The sequence below is a fragment of the Hyperolius riggenbachi genome, chromosome 6 (genome assembly GCF_040937935.1).
Source record: "Hyperolius riggenbachi isolate aHypRig1 chromosome 6, aHypRig1.pri, whole genome shotgun sequence".
Lineage (NCBI taxonomy): Eukaryota > Metazoa > Chordata > Amphibia > Anura > Hyperoliidae > Hyperolius > Hyperolius riggenbachi.
Genome location: NC_090651.1, coordinates 218763600 through 218790772, shown reverse-complemented (window position 1 = coordinate 218790772; position 27173 = coordinate 218763600). Strand labels below are relative to the sequence as shown.

General features: G+C 41.9%; 1 protein-coding gene and 1 long non-coding RNA gene across 2 annotated transcripts in view; one reads left to right on the top strand and one right to left on the bottom strand.

The window, feature by feature from the left end:
- LOC137521318 (uncharacterized) overlaps positions 1 to 18138 on the top strand; it is a 32259-nt gene extending 14121 nt beyond the window's left edge. The window contains exons 2-3 of the long non-coding RNA XR_011022094.1: positions 1471 to 1517; positions 18027 to 18138. This is a non-coding gene — a long non-coding RNA (uncharacterized lncRNA). The remainder of the gene's footprint in view (positions 1 to 1470; positions 1518 to 18026) is intronic.
- LOC137521317 (opioid-binding protein/cell adhesion molecule homolog) overlaps positions 1 to 27173 on the bottom strand; it is an 838111-nt gene that overhangs the window by 265384 nt on the left and 545554 nt on the right. The window lies entirely within an intron of this gene.

Below are 27173 nucleotides of genomic sequence, written 5' to 3'. Positions count from 1 at the left end.
AGCCTCATTAGGATCCCAATTCTCAAGGTAAGTACCCCATAGGGGCACTTTTTATCCTTACAGGTACTCTTTAAAGGTACATATTTTGACCTGATACAGCAGTTTTCATTGCGAAATGCGGTTTCCCGAGTGCAAATAAATTAAAAAGTTTTTTAGACTTTTGCCATGAACCTCCTCCTTTCGAGTACGACTAGTTTACTATTACCGGTATACTAATTTAGAGAACTAGTTTGGAATAATTTATCATTTTGGGCGCCTTCAGCTATTTATCAGTTAACTGCCTATGTACTAACATTAGTGGCAGGCCATCAGGACTTGATGTAACTGTAGTTTCTGTTTTGGTCTTCTGTGGTAATCTGTTTTGTCTGATTGATTATATGTGTGTTGCTATGCATTTCTGTCCATTCAGTAGTGCACAGAAGTGAATGGTTGGGGGGAGGGGGGGGGGGTTAGTGTTTTATATCGTTTTTAAGATAAGAAAATCCTTGAGAATTACAATGGTTAGTACATAAGTTAAGACAATTTAAAAAGTTCCCTTTTAATGGAAATGTCACTTTATTTTGTTGGTTTCATTTTTTTACTTTTAACACTTTGCAGCACTGGATGCTGATATACCACCACCTCTTTATTAAGAAAATATGAAAATACAATGGCAGGAGGTTTGTTACCTGTATTTCCTTCAAAACCAGCACGAAACCTACTCCCATTGACTTTCGTTATGTCTGACTTTGTCCCGCTGTTTGGAACATTGTGTGCAGCAAGATTTTTCTATAAAGTAGCGGAATGAACAAAAACAGAATAGATAAATGTGCACTCGCACATAGAAAATCATTGCACTCTTTTACCCATCTGTTTTCAGTCTGCTGTTCAGTCTGTCAAAATGCCGGGTGGAAAAGATAGGATGAACAAGGCCTGCATTTTACAAGACTAAACATGTTTTCTGTCATTGTTTTCTCAACTGTTAAACCCACACCCCTTTGCACAGAATGCTTTCTCCATTCCGGTCCCTAATATTAGCTCTTAATAGACGGTGATGAAAGCCCTGCGGGAAAACCACTTAACAGTCAGCAAACATGTTTGTTTATCACTAATGATATTTGCATAATTAATCTGTCAACACTATTATACATAAATATTAATAATGGATGGTTGTATTCCCTGTGCGTACGTCTTTTCACCAAATCCACCAACACTCTGTCAACACTGGTTTACCAAACATAGTATTTTACTACATCTATACAATAGTCCAAGAGGGTAATGAAAGCAACAGAAAGGTATGATAGTGGCATGCGTTACTTTAAGTCAAAAATGGCATGAAATAAAATGTGTTGTCATACTACAGATAAGACCTAAATGGCTGAAGTGTACCTGGTGTCATTGCATACCACATTATGTGAAAAAAATGTGACTGAGTTCTGAGCAGGAGAGAATTGCTGGCAAACCAGTCATATTCTCATCTTTTCATTACAGATTGGAACAAAGATCATTGACGACAAAGCAAAGTCCTTGACTATACGGTAAGCACACTAAACTTTCGAGTATCCATTTTCTGCTAGGAAACTGGGAGATGCACAGAAAGAACACAATTGGTCATATGGTGTCACATGAGGAGGAAGGAGAAGATCCACTCATCCAAGCTGGACATGGAGTCTGCATACTGTACATGGCAGAAATCAGAAAACTTTACTTTACTCTGCATACCGCTTGTGTATATGCCTCAGAAAACGTTTTTCCCATTCTTGATTTCTTTTTCTAAGTAAACTCTCCTGCGGAACAGGTTATCATACAATCCATCTGCAAGGCAAGTTCACACACTGCGCTCTCAGAGCTTCAGATATGTTGTTTTACGTACACTTCTATTAATAAGTATTTCCAAAGATTTAATAGGTGCTTAATAAGGTGTCACAAGAACTGTGTGCTAGAGAATCCAATTAAAGATGGTTAACAACTAATTAACAGCTGATGAGTCGTGTTTGCACCAGGGAATGAATGCTGGGTAAGGTACGCTGGTGAAGTCAAACAAAAAAGCAGAATGCAGTTACCAATTAAGTAACTGCAATGGCTCATTATAGCTAATTCTACATAACGTATATGTTCTTTCTGAAGAGCCACCCCCGCTCATCCTCCTTCCTTTCCTCTTCCCTATTATCAGAGATATCACAGTCAGGCAAGCTGGCGAAAGTGATCATGGGTGGATATAATATTGAGGATTCACCTCACACTGAGATTGTTTCACTATCCTATAGGAAAAAAGTTTGATTTCACTATGCTATATTGCTTAAATGTTCCATGCCAAAGAACCTACCTAACCTCACTTTTTTTAAACCCCTCAGCAAAGAATGGTTCTGACTGGACACAAAGTAGAAATTAGAAAATAAACAGAGCAATCTACAGAAACGAATCTTAAAGTTACATCAAGTCACGCCAAATGCACCCTGAATATTCCCTGGAATTCCAGTTGTTTTACCAAGAAAGTTCTTTCAGACATTCTGATGAAGTGCTAATGTGTACTTACAATAACTTCTTTTTCTTGGCTGTAGACCAATGAGGTATATACTTTACCCATAGGTGCTTCAACCGGCCAAATGCTGATAGAGAACTTGGCAGCCAGAAGTCCCGTGCATGAACCTTCTAAAAGCAGAGAGCTAGGCTTCTGCATTGGCAACAAGGTCACTGCATTTTCTGTCCCCTGACCTCCCTCTGCTACTAACTCCTAAATTAAAATGCTGGCAGTGAGGCTTCTGTCTTCCACAGTTGGTGCTGATCACTAGGGATGTAAATACAGTGGTGTGAAAAACTATTTGCCCCCTTCCTGATTTCTTATTCTTTTGCATGTTTGTCACACTTAAATGTTTCTGCTCATCAAAAACCATTAACTATTAGTCAAAGATAACATAATTGAACACAAAATGCAGTTTTAAATGATGGTTTTTATTATTTAGTGAGAAAAATAACTCAAAACCTACATGGCCCTGTGTGAAAAAGAAATTGCCCCCTGAACCTAATAACTGGTTGGGCCACCCTTAGTAGCAATAACTGCAATCAAGCGTTTGCGATAACTTGTAACGAGTCTTTTACAGCGCTCTGGAGGAATTTTGGCCCACTCATCTTTGCAGAATTGTTGTAATTCAGCTTTATTTGAGGGTTTTCTAGCATGAACCGCCTTTTTAAGGTCATGCCACAACATCTCAATAGGATTCAGGTCAGGACTTTGACTAGGCCACTCCAAAGTCTTCATTTTGTTTTTCTTCAGCCATTCAGAGGTGGATTTGCTGGTGTGTTTTGGGTCATTGTCCTACTGCAGCACCCAAGATCGCTTTAGCTTGAGTTGACAAACAGATGGCCGGACATTCTCCTTCAGGATTTTTTGGTAGACAGTAGAATTCATGGGTCCATCTATCACAGCAAGTCTTCCAGGTCCTGAAGCAGCAAAACAACCCCAGACCATCACACTACCACCACCATATTTTACTGTTGGTATGATGTTCTTTTGCTAAAATGCTGTGTTACTTCTACGCCAGATGTAATGGGACACGCACCTTCCAAAAAGTTCAACTTTTGTCTCGTCGGTCCACAAGGTATTTTCCCCAAAGTCTTGCCAATCATTGAGATGCTTTTTTAGCAAAATTGAGACAAGCCTTAATGTTCTTTTTGCTTAAAAGTGGTTTGCGCCTTGGATATCTGCCATGCAGAACGTTTTTGCCCAGTCTCTTTCTTATGGTGGAGTCGTGAACAATGACCTTAATTGAGGCAAGTGAGGCCTGCAGTTCTTTAGATGTTGTCCTGGGGTCTTTTGTGGCCTCTTGGATGAGTTTTCTCTGCGCTCTTGGGGTAATTTTGGTCGGCTAGGCACTCCTGGGAAGGTTCATCACTGTTCCATGTTTTTGCCATTTGTGGATAATGGCTCTCACTGTGGTTCGCTGGAGTCCCAAAGCTTTAGAAATGGCTTTATAACCTTTACCAGACTGATAGATCTCAATTACAGTACTTTGTTCTCATTTGTTCCTGAATTTCTTTGGATCTTGGCATGGTGTCTAGCTTTTGAGGTGCTTTTGGTCTACTTCTCTGTGTCAGATAGCTCCTATTTAAGTGATTTCTTGATTGAAACAGGTGTGGCAGTAATCAGGCCTGGGGGTGACTACAGAAATTAAACTCAGGTGTGATAAACCACAGTTAAGTTATTTTTTAACAAGGGGGGCAATCACTTTTTCACACAGGGCCATGTAGATTTGGAGGTTTTTTTCCTCACTAAATAATAAAAACCATCATTTAAAACTGCATTTTTTGTTCAATTATGTTACCTTTGACTAATAGTTAACGGATTTTGATGAGCAGAAACATTTAAGTGTGACAAACATGCAAAAGAATAAGAAATCAGGAAGGGGGCAAATAGTTTTTCACACCACTGTATTTGCATCCCTAGTGATCAGCACCAACTGTGCAAAATGGACCAATACAATTCCATCTTGGCAAGATTTGATTGGGTCATTTTGAAGCTACATATAGTTCCATACAGGATTTGCATAATGCTGCATCAACTCAAAATCATTGCCCACTCCTACTCACCATGTGATGACATCACTCATTACATGATGAACACCAAGAAAGAGGGACAGGTGTGAAATAGCAGTAGAGTTTAATCCATTAAATTAATCAATTAACCTTCCTGGCGGTAAGCCCGAGCTGAGCTCGGGCTATGCCGCGCAGGAAGATATCTCAGCCCCTGGTGGGGCGATTTGCTCAGTTTAAAATGCTGTACGTGCAGCTAGCACTTTGCCAGCCGCGAGTACAGCTCGATCGCCGCCGCTCTGCGGCGATCGCCTGCACACAGCGGCGAAAGAGGGCCCCCCCCCCCGCCAGAGCCCTGCGCTGCCCGGACCAATGAGTTCCGGGCAGCGCTATGGGCTGGATCGGAGGTGTCTGACGTCAGGACGTCGGCTGACGTCCATGACATCATTCCGATCGTCGCCAAGGCGACATGAGAAGCCAAACAGGGGAGCGCGTTATATACGCGTTCCCCTGTTTGCTATTGATGCCGGCGACGATCGCACTAGAGGGACACATGCGCCCTCTAGTGGTGTTTCATGTAGCTACCACTCTGGTAGCTTTACATGAAACAAAAAAAAAAAACAAAAAAAAAGGATTTTGCCTAAATAGGCAAAAAAAAATTAACCGCCAGGAGGGTTAAAGGATCAATTTAAATATGCCAGATTCCATATGATTCTAATAGTGTTCTGCTTTTTGGGGGGAGGAGTCACCTAGGCTTGTTATTATCATGGTTGTAATGGCTGCACTTGTCCTAGAGGGGAACTAACAATGGCTGTTTTTGTCAAAGCAGAGACATTCTGGCAGCACTAGGTTTACCTTTTTTACTTACGGTGGTGCCGGTCCAGAGTGTGTTGATAGGTATTAATAAGACATTATGGCTGAAGTTATTATAAGGGAGAAGTTATGGCTATGTTTTTTTTATCACAATAATGCCTCTTGTACATTGTCTTATTATCTTTTGGGAGACAACTATGTCATTTCCCGTAAAAAAAAAATTACTTGCTGGTTGAATAAATGTAACTTTAAAGGGAACCTAAACTTAGGATATAAATGTTTCCTTTTAAAATAATACCAGTTGCCTGACTCTCCTGCTGATCCTGTGCCTCTAATACTTTTAGCCACAGCCTCTGAATAAGCATGCAGATCAGGTGCTCTGACTGAAGTCAGACTGGATTAGCTGCATGCTTGTTTCAGGTGTGTGATTCAGCCACTGCTTCGGCCAAAGAGCTCAGCAGGACTGCCCCGCAACTGGTATTGTTTAAAAGGAAACATCCATGTCCCTCTCAGTTTACACTGAAGCGAAAAAAAAATGATGATATTATGATTTGTATGTGTAGCACAGCTAAGAATTAAAACATTAAGATCAGATACATCAGTGTAATTGTTTCCAGTACAGGAAGAGTTGAGAAACTCCACTTGTTATCTCTATGCAAACAAGCCATTAAGCTCTCCGACTAAGTTAGTTGTGGAGAGGGCTGTTATCTGACTTTTATTATCTCAACTGTTCCTGGACTATTTACTTTTCCTCTACTAGAGGAGAGGTCATTACTTCACAGACTGCTCTGAAAGACTCATTTTGAATGCTGAGTGTTGTGTAATCTGCACATATTATAGAATAATGCAATGTTAGAAAAAACACTATATACCTGAAAATAAAAGTATGAGAATATTTTCTTTGCTGCTAATCTTCTAGTAATTATTCATAGTACACAACCAATTCACTATATCATATTTTTTTTTCCGCTTCAGTGTCTCTTTAAGTAAAAATTTGCCAGGGGTATGAATAATTATTGGCAGCACTGTATACCTGGTTTCCTCCACCAGAGCAATTTTGAGATGTTTTTGCTATGTCCCTTTTTTTGGGGGGGGGGGGGGGGGGGGGCACTCTTAAAATGACAGCTTTATTGAAGTAAAATAGAACAACAACATATATAATAAAATAAATAAATATATAATTTAAATAAAATAAAAATAAATCACAGGTTGTCAAGATAATAAAAGTACTGCAGAAGTGTCACTTTCTGTAGCAATGTGTTTAATTGGTATAGAATCCTGAGAATTATGCTACATCACGCATAATAAGGGTAGATACAAACCAGAGTAGTACTAACAGAAAAGTAGGGTACAGGGGCGTAACAATAGGGGCTGCAGCCCCTGCAACCATGGGGGGGGGGGGGGGGGCTGGGCCACTCCGGGGCCCACCCGGGACCGTTTTGGGGGAAGGAGGGGACGCACGACATGAGGGGGAGCAACGCAAACAAACAGCAGTGGGGAGGCGGGCCCGCTCCCCCCCTCCCTCACCTTCGGCTCCCTCTTCAGCACTTCCTTCTCTAGCAAAGGGCAGTAGCAGCGAGCATAGTAAAGGGAAAGCAGGCACTTACTTCTGCGTTCCACTCACCAGAGGTTCTACTTCTATCAGTGTCTGACGTTACTTCCGGTTTATCAGGAAGTAGCGTCAGGCACTGATAGAAGCAAAACCTCCAGCGAGTGGAATGCAGAGGTGTCTGCGTTCCCTTTTCTATGCCTGCTGCTGCTGCCCGTTGCTAGAGTAAAGGAGGAAGTGCTGATGGGGGAGCCGAAGCTGAGGGAGGGAGGAGTGGGCCCCCCTCCCCGCCGCTGTGTGCTTGCATTGCTTCCCCCTCATGCGCTGTGCCCCTGGGCACCTAATTGGATACCTGGGGTGGGGGGTAGGGGAGGCCCATTCAAAGTTTCGCAGGAGAGCCCGGTGATTTCTAGTTACACCCCTGGTAGGGTATATCAGTAAGGGGCATGCCAACAGTGTCATATGCAACAGGATATTGATTGTTTCCTTAATAAAAGTCTTAAGAAAAACGTAGCTGTTAACAAAACCTCTGGCCCTGCCAGGCCAAGATACCTTAAATATGTAATTAACATTACAGCAATGAACTACTAGTGACATTTGTAACCAGAAACTAAATAAATGGCAATACAGTTAGCAATAATAATTATGGGGCGAAGCAATCCATGCGCCCCACATCTGTGTATATTTATTTGAGGCACCCCTACGATTGTAAATAGTCTCATGGAAGGTAAGGATAGTATTAACGGCTTTTATCCAGTCAGCCAAAGAGGGTACTGTGGGTTGTATCCAGTGCTTCATAAGGAGTTTACGGGCAATGTGGACGAGAGTGCAACAACAAGAGCTTTGTATATTGGCCCCTTGAACCTGGGGGCACAATGTTTAGGAAGCAAAGCTCGGGGTCCAGATTCACAGAACATCCCATTTTAACATGCACAAATGTAATCATTTATTGCCAATATCCCGTTTTTTTCTCTCAAGTATAATTGTATTTTCTTTCCATTTTAATTAGGAAAATGAAAGAACATTAAAAAAAAAAAAAATTATTGTTCAGTTTTTACCTATTATAGTTTTAAAATAAAAAGTGCTAATAGGAAAACCACAAATTTTATTAGGCAATCCTAATATAGAATATTAGGCAATGCATCCTATTTATCACAGAACTTGACTTATGTTGCTGGCACAATTTACCTGGTGTGGATGATATTTAATTTTTAAACAAAGACATATTTTTGTTGCAGTGCACACTTTTTCACCTTGAACTCTTAATATATTAAAATTATTTTAATGGTAAAAAAAAAAAAAAAAAAAAAAGGTTATAAGGGGTATAATTAGTATTTTCATTATAAGAGGACGGAGGCTCAAAAGTGGGAGTGGCTAAACAATATTTTTATTGTAATTATTTCCGTTGCATTCCTATTATGTATCTTCATTGCACACATGTCCTTTTTAGTTGCCCCCATCATCAGAGGTGCACTCCACCCAATTACATCACTTCCCCTTATACTGATAAACAGTGAAAAAATGCATCAAGAAGTAAATATATTTGAAAGAAGAATGGTTTACACAGCATACTACAAAACTCATAGCATGTGCCCCATATTTCATGTGTAGCACCAGCAGCCTGTAAGAATGTGCCCACACTGCCTTATCTGTAAATCCTACCTGGCCAGCAGACCATCTACCAAATGGCCATTTAATTGTGTTGTATATCCAAAAACCTGTTTTCCAGGAAGAAGAGAGCATTGCATTACAATGGGAAGCTGGCAAAGCTCTGGTAAACTTTAATCTGTCTGGCTTTGTCTAGGAGACAATTTTTAATTCTCCACATTCATTAATAGCAACAGAATATGGGATACCTGAGTTGCAGAAGGGATGGGTAGGAGAATCCAGAATAGCAAATATTATCGATGGGGGTGCATGATTCTGACAGCCTGTCTGCTCTGATGAAAGTGCAGCTGGTTGGGCAAGATAAAAACCAAAGGACAAGAACTACAGGTAAAGAGCAAAGACAAAGCACCAGTATGTTTAATTACAAAAAGCAAAAACAAAACTGAAATGCCCAGATTATAATTCCTGGAATTAGGCTTTAAAGGATAACTGACCCGAAGAGGATTATTTAAACTAAGCACACAAGTATGTTCTGTCCACAGGGGCGGCGCCAGGGGGGTGCAAGGGGGTGCTCGAGCACCCCCTAGAATTGTCCAAGCACCCCCAAAGCACCCCCTGGAGTGAACTGACTTCAGGCGTCTAAAAGACGCCAAGTCAGTTCACACAGCGGCAGCACGGAGCAGCAGGCAGGGCTACGGTAAGATGGCCGCCCGGAGCCCTGTTCTGCAGACTTCGAGTCTGCAGTGCATGGCTTCGGGCGGCCATTTTCCCGTAGCCCTGCTCTCTGCATGCAGGCAGGAAGTCTCGTCGTGACGTCCGGAAGGAAGAGGATCGTGGGCGCGCGGGCGCTGCGCGCCACAAGGAGGTCGGGACAGGAGGTCGGGAAAGAAGGTCTTCTGGCTGTAGGTGAGTAAATGGGTTTTTCTTTTCTTTTTCAGGTGATGCTGATTGTGCATATTGGGGTCATATCTGCTACGGATTGTGCATATTGGGGTCATTTCTGCTACAGATTGTGCATATTGGGGTCATTTCTGCTACGGATTGTGCATATTGGGGTCATATCTGCTACGGATTGTGCATATTGGGGTCATATCTGCTACGGATTGTGCATATTGGGGTCATATCTGCTACGGATTGTGCATATTGGGGTCATATCTGCTACGGATTGTGCATATTGGGGTCATATCTGCTACGGATTGTGCATATTGGGGTCATATCTGCTACGGATTGTGCATATTGGGGTCATATCTGCTACGGATTGTGCATATTGGGGTCATATCTGCTACGGATTGTGCATATTGGGGTCATTTCTGCTACCGATTGTGCATATTGGGGTCATTTCTGCTACCGATTGTGCATATTGGGGTCATTTCTGCTACCGATTGTGCATATTGGGGTCATTTCTGCTACCGATTGTGCATATTGGGGTCATTTCTGCAACCGATTGTGCATATTGGGGTCATATCTGCTACCGATTGTGCATATTGGGGTCATATCTGCTACCGATTGTGCATATTGGGGCCATATCTGATAACGATTGTGCATATTGGGACCATATCTGCCACCGATTGTGCATATTGGGACCATATCTGCCACCGATTGTGCATATTGGGACCATATCTGCCACCGATTGTGCATATTGGGACCATATCTGCCACCGATTGTGCATATTGGGACCATATCTGCCACTGATTGTGCATATTGGGACCATATCTGCCACCGATTGTGCATATTGGAACCATATCTGCCACCGATTGTGCATATTGGGACCATATCTGCCACCGATTGTGCATATTGGGACCATATCTGCCACCGATTGTGCATATTGGGACCATATCTGCCACCGATTGTGCATATTGGGACCATATCTGCTACCGATTGTGCATATTGGGACCATATCTGCTACCGATTGTGCATATTGGGGCCATATCTGCTACCGATTGTGCATATTGGGGTCATATCTGCTACCGATTGTGCATATTGGGGTCATATCTGATAACGATTGTGCATATTGGGGTCATATCTGATAACGATTGTGCATATTGGGGTCATTGGACGTGTTTTTTGTTAAAATCTGCTCACATTACGTGTATTTTCTTGAGAAAACCTGCACAATTATGTGAATTTTCTGGGAAAAGGGTCACCAAAACTTGGGCCCTCTGTCTTTGCGTTGCACTTTTAAAGGGAACCCGAGGTGAGAATAATATTGAGGCTGCCATATTTATCTCCCTTTAAGCAATACCAGTTGCCTGGCTGCCGTGCTGGTCCTCTGCCTCTTATTCTTTCAACCATAGACCCTGAACAAGCATGCAGCAGGTCAGGGGTTTCTGACAATATTGTCAGAACTGACAAGATTAGGTGCATGGCTTGTTTCTGGTGTAATTCAGTTCACTACTACAGCCAAATAGATCAGCAGGGCTGCCAGGCAACTAGTATTGTTTAAAAGGAAATAAATATGGCAGCCACCATATCTCTCACCCTGGGTTCACTTTAAATTACAGTTAGCCCCGCCCTCATCCGGTCATGGCCACGCCCATTTCTTCACCGCGGCGCGCTTGGCGCGCCGCAGGTTATAGCCACACCCATTTTTTGCCGCGGCGCGCTTCGCGCGCCGCAGGTCATCAGCTCCCCCGGAAATTGGTCCAGCTCCTGCATAGCACCCCCTAAAAAAATTTCCTGGAGCCGCCACTGTCTGTCCACTGGTACATACTTATGTGCACTGTGTTGTCCTCTGTGCTCCCCTGGCCGTTATCCCCGGCAGAAAAGTTTGACTTTTAGAGAAAGCTTCTTGTGTCCATCTGTCCCACTTACACCCATCTCTGCCCCACTAAGATAGCCCCAAAGTGCCCAGTGATGGTGAATAAGCACAGGTTCTGAGGCATTTTCAATATGTAGCAAAACAAGTGTATCAGCACTCCGTATTTCAATAAGTACGCTCTTTATTGAGCCATCCGTTTCCACAAGGTACAGCCATTTTCAATATGTAGGTTCCAGAACGGCAGCCAGATGGGACACTGGAGGGACATCAGAAGGTGCTGGATGGGGTCTGCAGAGGGTTATTATTCTGTACATATCTTTATTGTACAGGTTTGTTTTAGGTCAGTTGACCTTTAACCACTCAGTAAATGTCAAAGTCCTAAATTGTAAATAAGCAGTTTGGGATTGTGAGTAACAGGGAATCCAGGACTGTGATTACAGTACTATGTTGTTGCCTAACTTAGTGTACTGGTTAGGGGAACCATCTCTGACATAGGAGACCAGGGTGTGGTGCTCTTCCTATTCAGTAAGCCAAGATCTACTCAGTAAGGAGTCCTTGGGCAAGACTCCCTACCACTGCTACTGCCTACTGAGCACGCCCATAGTGGCTGCAGTTCTGAAGTGTTTTGAGTCCAACAGGAGAAAAGCGCTGTACAAATGTTAGAATTATTATTATTGTTATAACTTGTATTACAAGCAAAGCATTTGTGAGGTGGGGAAATGTTATCAGATTATCAGATCAAATTACTATGTAATAGTGTTTGTGTTTGTGGAATTTAAAAATGTTCTCTCACGCCTAGCACTTGCCAAATAGTAATATTACTATTTGGCAAGTGCTAGGCGTGAACATTTTTAAATTCCAGTTTTGCTACTTTGGTTATGTGTATTTGGTACTGCACTAGGCACAGATATGGGTGGATCTTCTTTCTCTTGGATATTGGAAAACATTCATGTGTGAACACATGACTGTTGCAAAGGCTGTTATATAGGAAGCAGGAAATTTAGGCGCCCGCTTTTAGCTGAATTTTTGGCGCCGACATAGGGGCCTATAGAACGGCAATGAGGTAAATGTGGCCACCTGCAATGCAAAATACAGCTACAAAATAGCAGGCGCTTGCTTGCTTCCGCTATTTTGTGGCTGTATTTTGCATGGCTCCTACGACGGATTGGCAAGGGGGTGTGGTTAAGGTTAAACATCGATAGATGGAGGGTTCAGTGTGAGAATAGAGTTATTATTCATAGGGTTATGTTTATATATGGTATCTATTACTGATATTGCAGATTAAGAGTAGAATATCAGTAAATTTACCAATATTCTATTATCAGCTTTACTGGGCACCCAAGTTTCCAGGCGCCCTTTTTTCATGCATTTGTTGTAGTATTCTTATCCAGTGTATTCATTCTAGGATTCCCTACAACAGGAAGTGTATCGGGGATCTGATATCTGAGTGACTATAGTGCAACTGTTTCAGCACATTACAAAGAGATTTGGCTGTGGGCCCTCAAAAGTCACACACCTACAAGAGGGTGACAAGTGTTTCACAGAAACGGGCTGCTAGCTGTTCACATACACGCCCCATTCCTCCCCACTGAATGCACATCTTATGGGTACAGCTATGTGCAGGCTGCATGGTGACGCATATGCCTTCCCTATAGTTTGTATGCAGAAGATGCCGTCATTTCCCTCCAGCAAGGAAAGAGTACTTTGCGCTATGACATTCATTTTCCGATGCTCCATTTTTTTGGCACACTCTGTATAATTGGTGTCATTTGCTCAATTACCCTCATGTGCAATCACGTCGTATTATGAGAGTGAATGTGCGTTTCAGATAAAAGGAGAAAAGATTTCCCAGCACAATTGTTTTGTCGCTTCCACCTCCGGTGGGTTTAACCCATCCTATGCAGCCGTGTTTAATGGTGGGTTGGCCCTGCAGCATTAAGGGTGTTTAGTCATCAGCGCAGGAAAGACACAAGCAATATAGTGAGACATAAATGCCGTGTGTTATTATTATTACGCGCTCATCCAGCGGAATTTGTTTTACAGCTGTTTATCTTTTATGGTCCTGCAGGAATGAAGCGTAAAACAATTACAGCAACAAATACTGCAGAGTAAACATTGTGCTGATGAATGAGTGCCTGGCAGAGGAGAAACCGCGATGTAGTGTTCAAGTATCGCAGGCAAACAGGCCAGCTTTGTAGGGTTCTATTACAATTTGGGCAGTCAAAAAGTTGCCTAGATATTCCATGCAATGGTCTGGGGTTAGCCTGACCACAATACAGCACTGAGTTCATTTTCTCTCCATCTTGTATGGATTACAATATGGAGCCGAAGGAAAACATCTACTGTATATACTCGCATATAAGCCTAATTTTTCAGCACGAAAAATGTGCTGTAAAGTTACCCCTTCGGCTTATATGCGAAGCAGTGGAGCAGGTTTTGTTACTGGCATTGGAGCATAAGGATCATACACTAGTAGTCCTGCTCATCCCATCTGGCTTCCTGCTGTTTTCCGTGTCCCCCCCCCCCCCCATCCCCTGCAACATGGTGTGCAGAGTGCTCTGCTCAAAACTACCTCTGGCCCCTGGCATGTGGAGCAGAGCATGCCAGCAACCTTTCAGCGGTGCAATCATCAGGAATTCTTCCTGTGTAGTGTCTTGAGACACAACTGTATCATCCTTGGGGCACATCTGGTTATGGGGAGGGGAGCTGACTTGTACTGGGGGCACATCTGGCTTTTGTGGAGGCGGCTATACTGGAAAGGGGCTTATATGTGAGTCAATTACTTTTTCCAGTTTTCTTAGGGAAAACTGGGTACCTCGGCTTACACGCGGGTCAGCTTATATGCAAGTATATATGGTAATTTGTACATCTGGTTTGTGAGTTTGTAATTCTATTCTTCTGCTTTGGCTTGCTTGTACTATACATATACTGTATATATATATATATATATATATATATATATATATATATATATATATATATATATATATATATATAACAAATTGGGACACATAAAAAAAGGGTTCAGTTGTAGGTGCAGGGGGATGGTGGTGATAGGTTTTAATTGTAACTGCCTCCATATAACTTAATATTCAATGTACTTTCCATATAGTGCCCTCATGATAGTGCTCCTGGTTTGGTGCCTCCACTCTTATACCATAATCCATCCAGTCTCAAGCACAGCCATAATGCATCCTCTTCCCCCCAATAACTTGTGCAGCCATAATGTCCCCGCATGAAAAGTGCAGCTATAATGGATACTCTAAAAACGGGGTCCCATAATATTTACACTGCAACAAGAGCTGCCATACAAGTGTCTGCAGATGCAACCTTTGAGCAATTCTGCTCATGGTTTGATGTGATTCCTTGGAGGGGTTGCAAACCTATGCCATCCAACAGAAGACAAGAATAAATTAATCAATGTATCTAAGCCAAGTCAGAAGGATTATTTATGTGCTCTGTTGAACCAGGCTAGCATAAACTTACTAAACCAGGCTCATTGTAACATAGCATTTTAATACTAAGAATGCTACAATTTCCATGTGCAATTTAAACAGGGACCAGGGATTGACAAAGGAGAATGACAGTAGCACTTAGCCCCTCCTGCTGGGTGACTTACATCAAAATAAATACAACTAATTTTCCAAGAATAAAACAGAACTCGAGAGGCCAGTTCTGGCTTCTATTTTGTCTGTAAGTAGCAAAGAACATTTCACTAAGATGTTCAATGAGTTTCTCTCCACTAATTAAAGGGCTATTATGCTACTTTTAAGGGAAAGGAAAGAGATGATTGCACTCACTTTGTTTATCTTAAAAATCCTTTGTGGGAATTACATGTACAATTAAGAGCCAGTTGATGCATGAAATAAGCCTCTAATGTAGATGGCAGAGGAGATAAATGCAATTTCACAACTGGCTTTCTGTCAGATGTTCTTAGAGGGCCTAGATCGACCGTGAAAGCAGAACTGTATAGGACACAACTAGAGATGCTAAGAGGTCAGAAAATTGCATTTCTTCCATATTATGCTGACATTTCCAGGAAAAGGAACGTATTCTCATTCCTGTCACTGCTGCAGATTTATTATTAGTTGCTCAGGCAGTTAGGCACAGTGTGAATTCTGGGGTCAGGGTACAATGATTGGTTACTGTACTCTGCTGCCTTCCTCCACTCTCTTAACATGCCATTCAGACTGTGAGAGCCCCAGCCATTCAGGCGGGGTTTGTGTTGCACTATGCAACAAGAAGAGTCATAGGAAATAAAAAAATGAAAGTGGCTCCTGACCTGCTTACAGAGCTCTGCCGTCTTATAGATGGCAGAGAAAGTGAATTGCGTCAGGTGCAGAGTGACAAGATTGGCAGTAACGGCGGGGATGTGCTATTAATTGCGACGTTGAATCTACGTCCAGTCAGAGCTGCAGCACCACTTGCTGGACATAGATTCGTACTGCGTCGGACCGGAACCAGTTAAAACACTGTTACGTGAGAAAATACTCAAAATAATTTTGACAGTATCTTTTTGCTTACTTTTTCAATTGCAAAGTGCTGAAAAGATATTTAAAAATAGTTTTCAAATTATCTCCTAGGAGAAAAAGGTTAATTGCATACGGGCCTATTAGTTTTACAACCTGCTGTTGTTGAAATGTTTCTGTTTTCAGACACCATGGGCTTTATTCACAAAACAGTGCTAACTTCTAGCACGGCTGTTAGCATGGCTTTTCGAGCATTTTAGCACGCAAAAAAACTGTTTTCGCGTAAAAAAATTATGCAATTTTTTGTGCGTTAACGGTCGCAAACGCAACCATTAACGCGTGAAAAAATTTGTGTTAACGTGCAAACGCAAATTTTTGCGCACGAAAAATCGGTAACACGCGAAATTACATGCAAAGCACTTTTCACAGCGTGCTAACAGTAAGCACCGTTTTGTGAATCAAGCCCCATGATTGTTAAGAATGCAATATAAACTTTACTTGGATAACTCAATGAAAGCTGTATCTATCCTACTAGCTAAAATGGCCTGCAATCGGAAAGATCATTTTGTGACACAGCAATTTCATTCTCTCCCCTTGAAAAGACTATGTACTAATGTAGTGTTGAAGTATTGGTCTATGCACATCAGCTTTTAGGTTGAAGTAAGACAGCTCTTTTAATAGTCTACTGGCCTTCCAGATTTTTCTAAGGTGAATATTAAAATCCTCAATTGAACTGACAGCATTTGTATTGAATAAGCCAGGAGATGGATGTCATACAGTTGGTAGAGGACTCTGACACCCTTCTCTCTTAGAACACATAACTGAGGTGAGGTGAAAGCATTTGAAAATGTCAGAGAGGATGTTGACAGGTGAAAGGGAAAACATCTAAATTGTAGGTGGTTATCTCAAATGGCAAACTGAAGCCAGGTCTGAAAGCAGGATGTGAAAGAGACATGAATATACACATCTTTTAAAGTGTGAATGAACTGAGACAGAATCATTTTAATAAATAAGGCTGGACTAGGCCTGCCTTCCTGAGCTTCCCTCACTACTTGCCCTGCTCTTCCCTACTCTACTAGCACATCTGCGACTTCCTTCTTCTCAGCCATGCCCACATTGCTTCCTCCCTTCCCTCTGCAACTATGCCAGAATGTGGGACTGATCACTTTCATTGGGGTGAGTGATGAGGTGTAGTTCTTTATTAAGACGCCGATACATACATGAAAGAGCACAGAAGATTAAAAAATGCATACATATCAGCTACATTTTTTAAAGTAAATTGCCCCCAGTCAGAACCAGGGCCCATTTCTACAGCTGGACTGCATTTTGTGCATGCATCTCCACTGTAAGGGCTGTTTTATACTACATTTTGCAATCAATTTATGACTAAGGATCACAACATGCAAGGACACACCTGCGAAGTGGTGGAAATAAAAGGAACCCTTTTATACTAGTGAAATCTGTTTGAGCGGTTTAGAATGCTCTGTACTGCACCTATGCTGCTGTTCAGAATGCTGTGTACTGTGCATGTCTTGACTCCTGCTGTTCAGAATGCTCTGTGCTGTTTGTGTGCAAGTGTTCAGAATGCTCTGTACTGTGCATCTTAAGCTGTTCAGAATGCTGTGTGCTGCTTATGTGCAGGTGTTCAGAATGCTCTGTACTGTGCATGTCCGGCTGTTCAGAATGCTGTGTGCTGCGCATGTGTAGCTATTCAGAATACTCTGTAGTCTGTACTGCAGATGTCTGGCTTTTCAGAATGCTCTGTGCTGCACATGTGTGGCTGTTTTGAATTTTTGGAGGTTTTTGGTGTAGCATTTTTTTATTTTTGTGTTACAGTAAAGCTTACAGTTTTTGTAACAAAAACGCTTGAAAAAACTCTCCTGATCTAGCGCTTTTCAGAGCGATTTTCCACTTTCCTATACTAACATTGAGGTTGAATAGCCCCAGAAAACAGGAGAAATGCTGCAGGACCCGCGTTTACGTTTGGGAGAAAAATTACATCGCTCTGGTATGATCCATCCCATTCAAATACATTAGCCAAGTGCTTTTCAAAGCACTGGCATTTTTAAAAGCGCTCTTGGTGTGCACCAGCCCTTAGACATGAACAGTCTAGAGTATTCTGAAGAGCCACATGGAGCTGACCGTAACCACAAATCCATTATGCATATTTTAAAAAACTGATTATTTCGACATAGTGCCCCTTTAAACAATTGTCATCTGCTTTAGGGCAGTAGGGTGCAAGCATGCAGAAAAGCATTTGACTACCTTCAGTAGTACTTCCAATGGTTCACTCTATGCGCTGTGTTTTTGACCACCGCAGGGAGACATGGAAGCACAGCAGTTGCTGATCTTGGATGCTGCACGATGCGTCCAGGGAAAGAAAAAAGAAAAACTTTGGGAAGAATTGGGTTTGAAACGTGGTGTTTGTTCCAACAATGGTAAGTGATGGTAAACAACAGAACCAAGCGCTGTCCATTTAAATGAATGGGCAGTGCTTAAATAACGGTGGTCGTTTACCGCCTTGCAACCTCAGCTTTTCCTATTCAGTAAGCCAGCACCTATTCAGTGAAGAGACCCTGGGCAAGACTAACACTGCTCCTGCCTATAGGTCACCCCCAAGTGGCTGTAGCTCTTGATATCGCGTGATATAAATGTCCTGTATCTTCTCTTGCAATGGTAACAAGTGACATATGAGCAGGTTGTGGGAAACCTCATGTGATGCACAGATACACCATGTTAGTACATGGTATACCATGAAGAAATCATGTGACCATCTTCGCAAATTACTCTCCTCAGACATGTGAGTATGCAGATTTTAGCAGGCTATTATTATTATTATTATTATTATTATTTAGTACTTATATAGTGCTGGCAACTTCTGCAGAACTGGATAATCTCTACCGTATTCAAATGTATATATACCGGTATGTATCATGTAGTGAATGTATTATAGTCTAGGGCCAATTTAGGGGGTAGCCATTTAACTTATCTGTATGTTTGTGGGATGTGGGAGGAAACCGGAGTGCCCGAAGAAACCCACGCAGATATGGGGGGAACATACAAACTCCATGCAGATAGTGCCCTGACTGGGTTACTAACTGGGGCCCCAGTTCGTATCCCAGTCCGTGCTAATCACTATGCCATTGTGCTGCCAATGATCTGCATGGATTCTGTCTGCCGTTCTGTCTCTAAGCACATTATACTTATATGATGTAAATTCTGATTCTGTGTTTGACATAAGGCTTGAACGGCACCTGTGTCTTTGCTAGAGATAATTTATTCATTGAACAGGTAAGGCGATGGCTCAGACTGAGGTGATGTCAGGCATTGTGCCCACTTCCTCTAGCTATCAGGGTCAACAGATGTTAATGAGGAGGAACAGATCCGACACGCAAACCACATGAGTGCCTCATGTAACTTGGAGAATGATGAGGTTGCTATATTTAACCGACTAATAACGACCCTGTCCTAACCTAATGAGAACTAATGAGACTATGAGAGAGACCATGTTCACCTGGACCTTATGTCTGCAGGGGCAAAGAGCATGAAGAAGCTTGTCAGAGATCACACAAGTCTGCACCCGACACAGTCAGCAAATAACCTTCTGAACCAAAACTACAGAAATACTGGTCCAATAAACACACTATTCATCACATCTGATACCGAAAGAAATAAAGTACACAAAAATATGTAGAACCAAAAAATTATGCATCATGTATCAATGGGCTGAGAAAACATGAATGTACAAAGAAGCAAAAGTAGCCCATATTAAAAAAAAAATACATACAAAAAATAAAAACATGCTCTATCACTTAGTGACAATCAATCTTGTTAAAGATATATCCAACAAGAATAAAATTATTGAAAACAAATAAATGTTCTCCTATAACTTATCAAGATCAGTAAAGCGGATTCCCAGATACAGGATTTGAGATATTAGATATATATAAGTAATCAGTCCTCTCAGTAAGCAAATCCATATAATAAAGTAATCATGATTTCATAAAGATCAATATATAGAATAAAAAAATAATAATAATCCATAAATAAAGTGCTATAGTGCTGTGCTAGAGGAGTGAACAACATACTGAACCACAACCGTTGCCTAGAACAGAAGTGCTGACATGCTATACATACTGTTGGAATTTAAGTATAATATGCTTGAATTCGGAGCCCTCAGTTACTTTAGATAACTGGTCTTAGTAAAAGGACTTGCTATGCAGATTTTCTCTTTAAAGAGGAACTTCAGCCTAAACAAACATACCGTCATTAACCGGTTCAGCGCCGCAGTGCCGAAAATCTTATGCATCCGAGCAACGTTCACCTCCCATTCATTCGCCTATAACTTTATTGCTACTTATCACAATGAATTGATCTATATCTTGTTTTTTTCCGCCACCAATTAGGCTTTCTGTGGGTGATACATTTTGCTAAGAGCCACTTTACTGTAAATGCATTTTAACAGGAAGAATAAGAAAAAAACTGAAAAAATTCATTATTTCTCAGTTTTTGGCCATTATAGTTTGAAATTAATATACGATACCGTAATTAAAACGCATGTATTTTATTTGCCCATCTGTCCCGGTTCTTACACCATTTAAACAATGTCCCTATCACAATTTATGGTGCCGATATTTCATTTAGAAATAAAGGTGCATTTTTTCAATTTGCGTCCATCCCTATTTAGAGGTTATAATTTTAAATAATATAATAACATATTCTCTTGACATGCATAATTAAAAAGTTCAGACCCTTGGGTAACTATTTATGTTGTTGTTTTTTTTTTTTTTATTGTATTTTTTTTTTTTTAAATAAAAAAAGTGTATGTGGGTAATTTTTGGTGTGGGAGGGAAACTGTTAATTTTAAATGTAAAATGTATTTTTTTTTTAATTAAAAATGAATTGTGGTGCAGTTTACTATTCGGCCACAAGATGGCCACAGTGAAAAAAGTCCTAGATGCGAACGATTTCGCATCTAGGAACTTAAAAGCAGGGGAAATGTTTCCTGGGGGCAGAAATACCACACTCTCTGGAGAGAAAGCATCGGTATTTCTGCGGGGAAGATAGATCGGTGAATGGGAATTATATTCCCATTCACTGATCGGGGGGCTAGCGGCGGGCAGCGGGGGCGCGCCCGATCGCGCGCACGAGGCGGCGGCAGCAGCAGTGCCTATCTGGACGAGGAAGCTCGTCCAGATAGGCCGAACTGGTTAAGTTACATTAGTTTTGTTAATTAAAATAGATAGGTAATATAATCTCTTACCCACCCTGTTTTAAAAGAACAGGCAAATGTTTGATTTCATGAGGGCAGCCATCTTTTTGGTTGAAAGGAGGTGACAGGGAGCATTAGACACAGTTCCAACTATCCTGTGTGCTGATCACCCCTCTCAGTTGCTAGGCAACGTGAATAACAACATAGGAAATCCCATCATGCGTTGCACAGCACCAGGGAAAAAAAGCCTGGGCAGTTTTCTTTGATGGGTGGAGCTTAGCTAAAAATGCAGCTAAAAATGATGCTTTGGTAAGAAAAACAAAGTTCTGATGCTGTGAAACTGTTAAAGAAACACCAAGCCTTTTCAGTTCTGCTGAGTAGATTTTTAGTCCAGAAGTTCACTTTAAGGAGGATTTCTCTTTCGCATTTCTAGAAGCACAATGTAGAACATGTTGTGTGTCTTCCACAAGGCCAGAGCGCGGTGTCAGCTCAAGATGTACCGGCATCCAGGCGGCCTTGTGGGGTAAACATTAAGTGTTTTCATATTTCCTAAAGGTAAACAATGGCCAGGGAACAAAAAACAATGTTCTCCTAAGAATAAGGGAACAGGTCATTGGAAAATGGAATTTTCCAATGCATGCACAGTAAAGACTGTGCTGGTTAGCCCATCACATGCTGCTGGCAGCCTATCACAGGCTGATTATGTGATCGACAGCAGACTCCACCCAATAGGGGTGGACCACAGGGTTAACCCTTGACTGGCTGTTTGTAAGGAACAGACAGTCCTGGGGAGCCGTGTTCCACTTTCTTCTAGTTACTCCTACTTCTATTCATTTCCTAACTTCTTGTAATGTCACTTATCTGTGTGCTGTATATAGGCTAAGTGCTGTCTTAGCACAACCCAGCATAGATGTTCTTAACCTCCTTGACGGTATGGACGAGTATATCCGTCCATTACCGCCGGAGGTCGCCGCTCAGGCCCTGCTGGGCCGATTTTTATGAAAAAAAAAGCAGCACACGCAGCCGGCACTTTGCCAGCCGCGTGTGCTGCCTGATCGCCGCCGCTCTGCGGCGATCCGCCGCGAGCAGCGGCGAAAGAGGGTCCCCCCAGCCGCCCGAGCCCTGCGCAACCGTAACAAATAGTTCCGGCCAGCGCTAAGGGCTGGATCGGAGGCGGCTGACGTCAGGACGTCCATGACGTCACTCCGCTCGTCGCTATGGCGACGATATAAGCAAAACAAGGAAGGCTGTTCATTGCAGCCTTCCTTGTTTATTCTGGGCGCCGGAGGCGATCGAAAGAACGCCTCCGGAGCGCCATCTAGTGGCCTTTCATGCAGCCAACTTTCAGTTGGCTGTATGAAATAGTTTTTTTTTTATAAAAAAAAAAAAACCTCCAGCAGCCTCCCTGGCAATTTTAATAGAACGCCAGGGAGGTTAAGAGAAGGCCTGGTCTATTCACAAGGAATGGACCAAGAGCATGAAATGCTTAAGAGAACTTACTACAGATTGATTGCTTCGCTGAGGTAATGGACACGTAACGAAGATTGCTGATGAACACATCTGTATATCTGTTTTACCGAATAAACGCCTTAAACTTTGAAGATGACTAATCACTTCTATCTCCTTTGCTGCTGCTGTGACGAGTGTCAAGTTATCACAAGTTCTGTGATATGGTGCCGAACAAAGGTGTAGTGTTGTTGCCCATAGCAACCAACAAATATTTATTTGAAACCCAAGTGCCAAGCCCAGATCAATGGTTGGTGAACCAGGTGAAAAGAGTCAGTCTAAGACAAGTCAGAAGCAAGTACAGCAAAAAGCGGAGACGACGTCATATGAGAAAACTGTGCAGTACACACAGTTAGCCAAAAATGGGTCGAGGAAGGGGCATTCCCAGGCGGCGGCAGGGAAGATTGCCATGAGGGGGAAAGATTTACTGAGAGAAATGTCTCAGCGCTCCAGGGGCGTCAAGAGAGATTCGTGAGAAAATCTGCCAGAGCTGTATGAACTTTCAAGCAAAAGACATCAGAACAGGCAAGTGATTTTAAGTCGCTAAAGTTTCTAGGGGTTTGTATTTTGGTTGGGGTATACTGCAAATAGCTACTGTATATTAGGTGTAGCATATTGTCTAAATGAAGTGTAGTATCAGTGATTTGTGAAAAAACGCATATTTCTTGTGATTTAATAGTCTGTTTGAGCTGTATGGACAGCAGGCATGACTCCCTCCTTCACAGTTTGGAGAGAGAAGGAGGGGTAGGTCATAGATAAGTGCACTAAACAATGCTTTCTGTCCCTAAAAATGTTGTCTTTTTTTTTAAGTGCAGAAGGTATTTTAACAGCTCCTGCTTTGTTGTCCAAGGTAAGCAAATTTGTTGTGGCAGAACTTAAGGGCCCCATACACTCAGCTGATTAGCGGCCGATCGATCAAAATCGATCGATTCCAATCGATCTGACATGCTTGAAAACCTAGGTCGATCTGATGAGCTTGCTTATCAATTTGCATTGGACCTAATGGAAATCTGATGGCAAAAAAAATGCCATCAGGTCGATTTTCAATAGATTTCATACTATTGTTCCTAGTAAAACATTTTCCTAAACACATCAGATAGATCAGAAAATCTATCTGATGACCTATCTGCTGCTAATCTAACGAGTGTATGGCCACCTTTAGACATACTGGTTGTTATCTTTGGATCTGTTATTTAAGCAGTCTGTCTTTCTAGTTACCTCTATTTCCAAAGCAAAATATTTAAGGTTTGCTACGGATAACTTTTGAAGAAGAACATTTTTTAATAGGAATACATTATAAAAGATATTCTTTTTCAAGTCCTAACTCAAACGCAATTAATGAATTTCTCCTTTAAAATAACACTTAGCCAAACCAAGCATCCATTTCATTATATCATTTCAACAGCCAGACGGTACTCTGCAAGTCAGGTAAGCTGCCAGGGCAGAGAGATATACAGTTTCATCTCTCCATCACCAAGCAAACTATGTGATTAGTGATGCATTTTGGGTCACGTGATCAGAGCAGGGACAAGGTCCTCCAGCACCCAAGGCTGAGACACCAAAGTGCGCCCCTCCATCCCTCCCACCCCAGCTATCACACACTGATTGCTATTAGACTAAGAGGGCCACAGGGCCCACAACCTCCCCAACACCTTAATATCTAGTTATCTGGCTTGCAGTCACTGCTATGTATCCCCTTTTCTTATTTCTTTCTGCTTCATACACAATTAGGAATGACAGCTGAATGAATTGTGCGCCCCCTCCTACACTGAGCCCTGAGGCTGGAGCCTCTCCAGCCTATGCCTCGGCCCGGCCCTGCACGTGATCCTCTAACACCTTCCTAGTGTGCCTATTTCATGTGCTTCATAATGCTTCAGTGCCCCAAATTAATAGCTACATTTGCAAGGAGATCAGTAGAGAACCTAAACATTCAGCTAACCTGGCATGAATTCCTTAAAACTTGTGTTAAGGTGTGTACACACGCACTACTGTAATGAATGACGGGTCCGTCAGATCCTCCCGCTGGGCGGGCATTCTGTCGACAGTAGTGCTCAGTGGATCGTTCAGAAACAGCCTTATCAGTCTGCCTAACAGACTGTACACACGCACTACTGTCGGCAGAACACCCACCCAGCGGGAGGGTCTGACAGACCCGTCTTCATTACAGTAGTGCGTGTGTACGCATTTTTAGTAAGAGTTAATGGTTTACATCTCCCATGTAACGTATCAGTATCAAGGACCACTAAAAGGCTATTGAAATAATGGATGTGTGATTACATTCCTGTGCACACTCTTGCAGTGACAAATGTATACAGTGTAATACATCCAGGTGGTCTTAATTTCCTCCATTTGAGTTGTACATTACTATATTGGATTATTCTTTCACTAGCCTTTTAGCGATCGCTATGGTCTGCCCATGAGTGGGCTGCACACTTTTCCTACTTAAAAGAAACCTGAGGTGTGAGATCTATGGAAGCTGCCATATTTATTTCCTTTTAAACAATACCAGTTGCCTGGCAGTCCTGCTGATCTTTCTGTTCATTAGGGTCTAAATCACACACCTGAAACAAGCATGCAGCTAATCTTCTCAGAATTGTCATAGACATCTGATCTGCATGCTTGTTCAGGGTCTATGGCTTAAAGTAATAGAGGCAGAGGATCAACAGAACAGCAAAGCAATGTGTATTATGTAAAAGGAAATAAACATGTAAGCCTCCATATCCCTCTCACTTTGGGTTCCCTTTAAAGGCAGTCAGACATAAAATGGTCAATAAAATAATTTAATAACCAGTGTTGAACTCGATGTCTGGTTGAACTTGATGGACGTATTTGTCTTTTTTCAAACCAAATAACTATATAACTACTGTATGTAAGTGGAAGGATAATTGGAGCAAAGGTGGTGCAAAGCAGCTGCAAAAATGGAGCATCTGCTCATTCATCGACCAATCAGAATTCTTGATGTGGGCAACTACTCCACTTTGCACAAGTATGTACATTCCTATGCACTGGTTTTGATTCTCCTCACCTGCGATGCAACTTGCAACATGGAAAAACATGGAACACACTGCGGGTATCTAGTGCAAAAGACGTGCTTCCCACCATAAAAAGGAATACAAGAATGCTGGAGCATGGACAGTGGCGTAGCTAAGAAGCCGTGGGCCCCAGTGCAAGTTTAGCATTGGGGCCCCCCAAGCATGCTATAGATAACAATTGATACAACACACCAAAACCAATCAAGCACAACCACAGTGTCAGAGATGCAAGAAGGGAATGGGGAACTGTGTGTTAATATTCACTACTATTCAAATCAACTGTAGAAGTGAATACTATCAGCACAGGATCAAAAAAGAGCTAATACTGTGTTTGAGGTGTGGGCCCCTCGGGGCCCCTTTAGCCCAAGGGCCCCGATGCAGTCGCTACCTATGCACCTCCTATTTCTACACCACTGAGCATGGAGGTTACATAACAGAATACCATAAAATAATCATAATCTGGTCGGGGTAGTGAAGAGTAACTGGGATGCTATTTCAGGTGGCTGCACAAAGCTTATTTAGAGGTTGACCACGCCATATCAATTTCCAACACCATAATATTATTTCCAACATGTCCGATCTGATTACCGATCGATTTTTCCAGGGCTGTGGAGTTTTTTCAGGGCTGTGGAGTTGGAGCCGGAGAGTCGGAGCAATTTTGGGTACCTGGAGTCGGATAAAGTGAGGAGTCGGAGTCAGATGATTTTTGAACAAAATACATAGCTTTTGTAAAAATTAGACTAAGACGTCTGAGTCCGAGCAATTTTGGGTACCTGGAGTTGGAGTCGGTGGTTTTATAAAATGAGGAGTTGGAGTCGGAAGATTTTTGTACTCCACAGCCCTCATTACATAGAAGTAAATGGAAAAATCAATCGGAAATCAGATCGGACATGTTGAAAATAATCGATCTGGCAGTAAATCTGCCAGAACATCTCATTGTGTGTACCAGGCATTAAAGCCAAAGCAGAAACTGCTAGTGTGAACAGAGACATTACGTAGGCAGCTTGTAGTGTGTTGTCATGTGACCAGAGATAATATTCTGGATGCTGGATACAAGGTGATGTGAGGTCGTCAGTTAGTGCCAATGTTATGGAAGTGGGATGCAGTCACATGATCACATACAGTCTAGTATGGTGATGTTGGCAGCTGAAGCACAGTGATCATGCATCTGTTGGTGCATTAAATAATAATTCTCATCCACAATACCATGATCATAATTGAATAGATGATGCGGTTGCATGATGGCCAAGACACAGGTTTAGCTGTTTGTGAGGCAAGGAGTGGTGTGTAGAATATGCTGCTCATGCATCTGTAATAGTAGAACATATGACAAACTTCAACAAGTTGCAGAGTTTTCTGAGCACTGAACATCCAGTACAGATTAGCAGCTACATTTGTGAAGGTGACAGACTACACTTCATAAACCATCATGAATCAGAAATCAGACAATCTGTTAACAAGACATCAAAAAGATATAAGACATCAGAAACATTACAAGTTATCAGTTTGCAGGGAAAACAGAGGTTTTGCTAAAGCCTACATTTAGATGAAATCAAAATAACTTTCCTAGCAACTTGATATTTAGATGAAATCAAAATAACCTTTCCCAGCAACTTGAATGACACCAATGGCAAAGCATTAGTTAGATCAAGATTATAATAAAGTTATACTTATAAAAGAAAATGAAAGCAAATTTATAAAGCCTTTTAAAGTGTAT